Source organism: Microcebus murinus, chromosome 11, assembly GCF_040939455.1.
Source record: "Microcebus murinus isolate Inina chromosome 11, M.murinus_Inina_mat1.0, whole genome shotgun sequence".
NCBI lineage: Eukaryota > Metazoa > Chordata > Mammalia > Primates > Cheirogaleidae > Microcebus > Microcebus murinus.
This window is the reverse complement of record NC_134114.1, coordinates 99,105,404-99,112,703: the sequence shown is the minus strand read 5'-3', so window position 1 is coordinate 99,112,703 and position 7,300 is coordinate 99,105,404.

Below are 7,300 nucleotides of genomic sequence, written 5' to 3'. Positions count from 1 at the left end.
AATATTGATCCACCCCACCATATACTCATTATGTAGATTTAAAGACTAACATTTTATTCAATTTGTTTTATATATTTTTGAGTTATTTTAAATAAATTGCAGACAACATGGCATTGTTCCCTTAAATATCTCAGGCTGTGTCTCTGAAAAAAAGATATTTTCCTACCTAATCATAATACCATGGATCACTCCTGATAAAATTAACAATTCTTTAATACCATTTAATATTAGTCCATATTTAATTCCTTTCAAAATATGTTTTAGGATTTATTTGTCTAAACCAAAATTATTTCAAGCTTTAAAGTAAGGAGAATGGTTCCTATCACAACTTCTTTACTTTTTTCCAAGATTTACTTGTAAAAGAGAACCTGCACCTTCTGCCTCAGTCTGATTGCTTCTCCCTGCTCTTGTTTAACATGTTCCTCTGTCCCCTGTGTTTCATGTAAACTGGTAATTAGACCTTAGCACTTGATGAGACTTAAACATTTTTGGCAAGAATACTTGGTAGATGATGCTATGTACTTTATGCATCGTATGTAGGGGTGAGCCTAATCTGGCTGTTGGGAATTAGATAACACATCCCCATTGACGATGATAACCCTGACTACTGGTTTCAGGGGCCACTGTCTGGTCCTGCGTTTGCCCTGTGGTGTGCTACTGCACAAGTACCAGCAAGTGGTGTTAATGCTTCGCCCCTATGAATGTGCAGTTTTCTTTCAATCTTTCACTCAATTATTTTAGCATTAATCAGTAGATCAATTATTTCATAGGGTGAAAAATGATAATTCCTAAATTCTATCATTAATTCCACAATACTATCTGATATTTTTCTAAAAGAAGAGCTTTCTTTCATTGATGAGAGCTGTATGATTATTCTGAAATAGAGTTTGTACAAGCAAGTGACATAAATGCTTAATTCTTTTTCCTCAACAATCAACTTTCAAAATGAGGACTTTGTGCAACAACAACCCCTGTTATTAACAAAATAACTTGAAATTTTAAAATGCTTTTTTATTTAGTTTTAGCTATATATTACATTTTAAATATGTAAAACATTTGGTTTAAAAAGAAAGAACTATATAAAAAGAAAATCTCAGAAAATCTGGCTTTCATCTCAGCCCTTCTACTCTCATTACCAGTGCATTTATAGTAATACATTTTTCTTTGTTTTCAGCTCATCCTGCTAATGTCTGTTTCTGCAAATATAAGAAATACATATATATATATAAATATTTTTTCTCCCTTTTATTTTACAGAATGTGGCTTGCTTTATACTGTGATCTGTGCCTTGCTTTTTTCACTTAATGTACCCCGGTGGTCCCAACCTATCATCATGCAGACATCTTTTTCATTTTCTCTTATGATTGCAGATATTTCATTGTGGGGCAACTTCATAACTTTTTTGGCTCACTCCCTACTGAAAAGTGCGACTTTAGGCTTGTTTCTGGGCTTTTGCCATTACAAATAGTGTTACAATTAATGAGTCTGTACATGTGTTACATGGCATTGTAGCTGTACCTTTAGGGTAGCTTATTAGAAATAGGATTACTAAATCAAAGAGCAAATAAACCTATGATTTTTCTGGATATTGCCAATTTCCCCTCCATATTGGTTGTACTGTTGGGTTGCATACCATTGGTGCATGAGAGTATTGAGGAAGTGCAAAAGAAGTCTCTTATAATAAGACTGCTTTTCATTAAATTGGAAATACCAGAGACTATATAAAATGTTCTCACAGATATATACAAGTTAGTTCATGTTATCTATTATAAAGGTTTTGGTTCTGTGTTTCATGCCTATTGAATATAAATTTTTGTCTTATTTGACATGAAACTATATAATTCAAAATCCATATAAGTTCTATGCTTCTTGCAATACTAAATTTCCTGTGTGTATTACATAGCAAATTAGAAAACCATGTAAGACAAAAGCTAAACTAAACAAACAGATCTTTTCAGAGATGAGAAATACAATAGCAATATGGCCTCAAAATCCAGGCCACATACTTCAAAGAGATGTTGTTCTCCAAACCATTCTAAGAATGTGTGTCCTGATTTGACACAGGAGGCACATAGAAAGTTTGGCTCATTGAATCAATGATGTCCACAAGCTGCCTAATATAGTATCAAGTGAAAACCTGGTGGTTGCAGACAAGGAATGTCTGATGTTTGCTAACAGGACGAACTCGTCAACTCTTTTAGAATTAGATTCTGAACTCACAGAAAGATTTTAAAAGGCCTAATGTGGTCCCTTTTCAATGTGGAAATGTCATGAATAGAGCTACAAATTAGATAATGTATTCTTTTGTTGATAAAAGATATCCAAAAACAGAGGGAGAAAGCTTGCTACTCCATCACAGCCATGGATCTCCAAGAAATAGTCAACACTAGATCCTGTGACCCTATTCCAACAAACTGAAACTGGAATAAACATAGTAACTGGCACTCTTCTCTAAAAATCAGAGTGGAAGGGGGATGCCTTCCAGCAGTAACACGCAGGGAGCACCTCAGGCGGGGGGTATCTGGAGAGGGCAGAAGCACAGCTAGACCTGGCTGCTGTCATCTGGCCATATATTCGGTCAAAGGCTAGGACTAGAGTGCCGCATGCAACTCAGGACCATCCTTGCAAGGCTCCAGAGGGGATGTTAGTTAATTAATTCCCATCTCACCAGAAAAGCTGATGTCTGGCACTCCACCTCTGCTCTGGCACAATGCTGGCAAACTGCTGATGACACTGAGCACAGAGAATCTGGGCTTCAGGGTTATCTAATCTTGCCCACCTGGTATAATGACCCACATTGTATAGAATATATGCATCTAGACCAAGCGGATCAAGAATTTTCGATACATGCTCTTGACCCCCATGTACCCTGGGGTCTGGTCTCAGTAGACCTGCATATTGATCTTCACACTCAAATTAGCCAAAGTTGCCCAGTTCAACCCCCTGCTATGAATCCTCCTCAGCTCTGCACGCTCAGATCATCCTGTCCTCAGGCTTCCAAGATCACATGAGATAAGATCAATGAATTCTAATTCATATTTTCTCTTGGTGGACCCTAGTTTAAAAAATTTTATGTGCTTATATAGTTCTACACAGTACCCACGTCCAGATCTCTCTGCAAATGCAGAGAACACTAAAAGCTGAGAGATACCTCCAGAATGGTACCAACTAGACTGCCACTCACTTCTTTGAGACAAAATTGCCATACTCTAATTCTCTCCGGGCATTTAATCAGTGCACTGCCTTCATTATAACAGCTTTTATTCCTCTCACTGTTGTTGTGGCTATCCCAACATCAGGCTAGGATTTAGAGAAGCTGCATGACAAATGAAAGGACCCAAAGCAGGTAAAGGAAATGTACAAAACCATGGCCAACAGGCATGCCATCTCCAGGTCTATGTGTACCAGAGAGCCTTGGCAGGTGCAAGCTTTCATCTGTCCATAGTCATTCTACTTCGCCCTTCCACTAAGCAAAAAAGAGGTTCCTTGGCTGATGCTCAGTGGCCAAGCTAATCTACCAGGAAAGTATATGCTTAAAGCTTCTTTTCCCTTTTTCCAAGATTTGAGCCCTGGCCTCACCATTCCCTCCTGTCTCTGGCCCACAAATCCTACCTGGCTGCACCTTTTTCTTCATCAGCCTCAGTGCCAAGAGCAAAGAACTGGGATGTACGGCATATTCTCACATAACCACATGGCCAGCTGCATTATCAGGTAGAATGGGAGGATGTGGGTCCACTTCAAGCTCATTATTGTTCCTTAGCTCCATGTAATCAACAGAGTACCAAGGGTCCGAGCCTGTCATTCTTTAGCATAAAATACCTCCAGGAAGATTAATAAGCAATGTTGTCTGACACTTTAGATGCCCTTAGCCCCATGTGAAAGAAATATCACTGCTGGGACCCATTCTTGGGCTTTTCCACTAGAAGCACTGTCGGCCCCAACGTCTGTAAACCGGCGTATGCCAGTCTCACAATTTTTGCAGCCAGCCATCCCTCACAGACTCGATCGATCTTTAAATCACCAATGTGCTGAAGAGCAATGTAATGAATGAAAAATTCATCAAAATTTAATTCACTAAAAGATGATTTGCTGAATTACTGAGATCTTTTTTAAATCTTTAGTTTTACTTTAGCATCTTCCTCTACGTCCCAGGCCAGGTCCTGTATATCCCAGAGGCAGTCAACTTCCCAAATCGGTGCAAGAAAATTAATTGGGCTGTGCTGCCACTACAGGCAGGAAAGGGGTTCCCAAACGTGGGAACAGGGTCCTGCAAACAGAGAATTTAAGGGTCAGCCTACCACCTGAGTGTAAAGCAGGAGGGACAGTGTAGGGACAACGGCAGACGGTGAAGCAAAAGATGTGGGAGACAGGAGGGCCCTTGTGTGGCAAGATGGAGACTTCCCAAGTAGTCCCACACTTTCTCCCCAGGCATGGTGCTTGGAATACTTCCTCACATTGGGTTTGGAGAAGGGTGGAGTAAGTTTACAGATTATTCAGATTCATTGTGAAGCTAGAATGAGGAAGGAATTGACAAGTCTTCATGAAGAATTGTTTTTTCCCTTGAAGGCTCTTAATTGTTTAATAATGTAGTTGAGGGTTATGAGATGGGCTTTACAGATTTTGGAAGATAAAATAAAAGGGTTGGAATATACAAATTACATATATATATATTTTTTTTTTGCTGTGATTTTTTACTTAAGCTGAGGCTCACTCACCAACTTCCTATCCCACTTGCTTCACAGTTCTTTTTCTACTTTTAGCAAAGCTAGTAGGTTGTTTTCTGATGTGCTCTCATGAACTATCTGGCTTCTGTACAGACTTGTATTGCAGAAGATTTTGCAGAAAAATTTGTGCTTATTCACTGGATTGAAAATAGAGATTCATCAACACACACACAGAAGGATCTACTACAGAGGCATGCACAGTAGTAGTGTGGATTATTTTGTTTGTTTTAACTCCATCACAAAGTAAATAATTAAGAATTAGCATATATATGCATGTATATATATTTTAATATCTAATAATGAAAACTATTAATAAAATTGAAGTGTTCTTCAGGTTACTAAATAGGTTTCTTGTAAATGTTCTGTTTTTTAAACAACCTTATTGAGGTACAAAATACGTTATAATAATATAAACAATTTCATATATTTAAAGTGTACAACGTAAGTTTTGACATATGCATATACATGAGAAATAATCACCATGATCAAGATAATGTATCCATCAGCTCTAGAAGTTTCCTCACTTTACAATCCCTCCCACATCTGCCCTGCCCTATCCCGAGCAAATCCTCTTGCAGCACTTTCTGTCACTATAGATTAGTTTGCATGTTCAAGAATCCCATATAAACGAATCATATAATATGCACTCTTTTCTTTTGGCCTGCCTATTTTTGCTCAGCATATTTATTTTTAGAGTCATCTATATTGTTTATTGCCCACTGAAATAGTTTATCTCTTTATATAGGTGAGTAGTATTCTACTGGAGGGGTATGCCATAATTTGTTTATCCATTCACCTTTCAATAGACATAGGAATTGTTTCCCAATTTTTGCCTTATTATGAATAAAGCTGCTATGAACATTACTGTACACATCTTTTCCTGCATACATGGCTTTAATTCTCTTAGATAAATATCTAGAATTATATGTCTGGGCCATAGGGTAAGGAATAGTTTCCAGAGTGCTCAGTTCTTTAGTCCTATCAGCAGTGAATTCCCACTAGCAATGCCAGTTGCTCTATGCTTCACCAACACGTCATCGACACTTGGCATGTTAAGATTTTTTTCATTTTAGACATTCTAATATCTGTGTAGTGATATTGTGATTTTAATTTTTATTTCTCTAATAAGTAATGATATTGAGCTACTTTTAAAGTGCTTCTATACATCATATATCCTCCTTTGTGAATGTCTGCTTAAACCATTTGTCTATTTGTTTATTGGGTGTTTTTGTTTTCTTATTGAGTTTTGAGAGATATTTTTATGTATTCTGGATAAAAGTCCTTTATCAATAGGTGATTTACAAATATTTTCTCTTAGTCTGTGGCTTTAAAAAAAAGCATTGTCTTAAGAATGTCTTTCAAAGAACACAATATTTCCATTTTAATAAAGTTTTATCATTTTTTTCTTTTATGGTTCATGCTTTTTGTATCACAATTAAGAGACTTTTGCCTAACCTAAAGTTACAAACGTTTTCTCTTATGCTTTCTTCTAAGAGACTAATAGTTTTAGGTCTTTCATGTATATCTAGGATCCTATTTTGAGTTAATTTTTTATGGCACAAGGTATGGGTATAACTTCTTTTTTTTAAATATGGATATCTGATTGTTCCAGTACCACTTGCAAAGCTATACACTCTACACTGTATTTCTTTTGTAACTTCATCAAAAATCAGTTGTCCATATATTTATGATTCTACTTTTGTGCTGCCTATTCTATTCCATTGATCTATTTGTCTACCTATACACCAATCTTTCAATGTCCTCATTACTCTAACTTTCTAATAAGTCTTGAAATAAGGTATTATTAGTCTTCCAATGTTAATATTTTTTTTCAAAGCTGTTTTAGCTCTTTTATGTCCTCTGCATTTTCATTTGAATTTTAGAATAATTTTGTCAATTTCTGCCAAAAAAAAAGTCCTGGGAGAATTTTTATTAAGAATGGAAGAATAAGCACTACATGTACTTGCCATCAAATTGGTACCAACTGATCAACACTAAGGTGGTCACATGGTAGTAAGATTCATTGGGGGTTAGGGGGATGGGGACAGGTAAACTCACAACTAAAGAATGTGGTGAGCATTGTATGGAGGAAGGGCACGCCTCTAATCCTGGCTTGGGTAAAGCAAAGTCATAACATATAACCAAAATGTTTGTACCCCCATAATATCCTGAAATACAAAAAAAAAGATTAAAAAAAGAATTCATTAGAACTGTAGATCAATTTGGAAAAAATTTAAATCTTACCAATATTGATTTTTAAATATACCTCTCTCTTTTTTTTTTTTTTTTTTTTTTTTTTTTTGAGACAGAGTCTCACTTTGTTGCCCAGGCTAGAGTGAGTGCCGTGGCGTCAGCCTGGCTCACAGCAACCTCAATCTCCGGGGCTCAGCGATCCTCCTGCCTCAGCCTCCCGAGTAGCTGGGACTACAGGCATGCGCCACCATGCCCGGCTAATTTTTTCTATATATATTAGTTGGCCAATTAATTTCTTTCTATTTATAGTAGAGACGAGGTCTCGCTCTTGCTCAGGCTGGTTTCGAACTCCTGACCTTGAGCAATCCGCCCGCCTCGGCCTC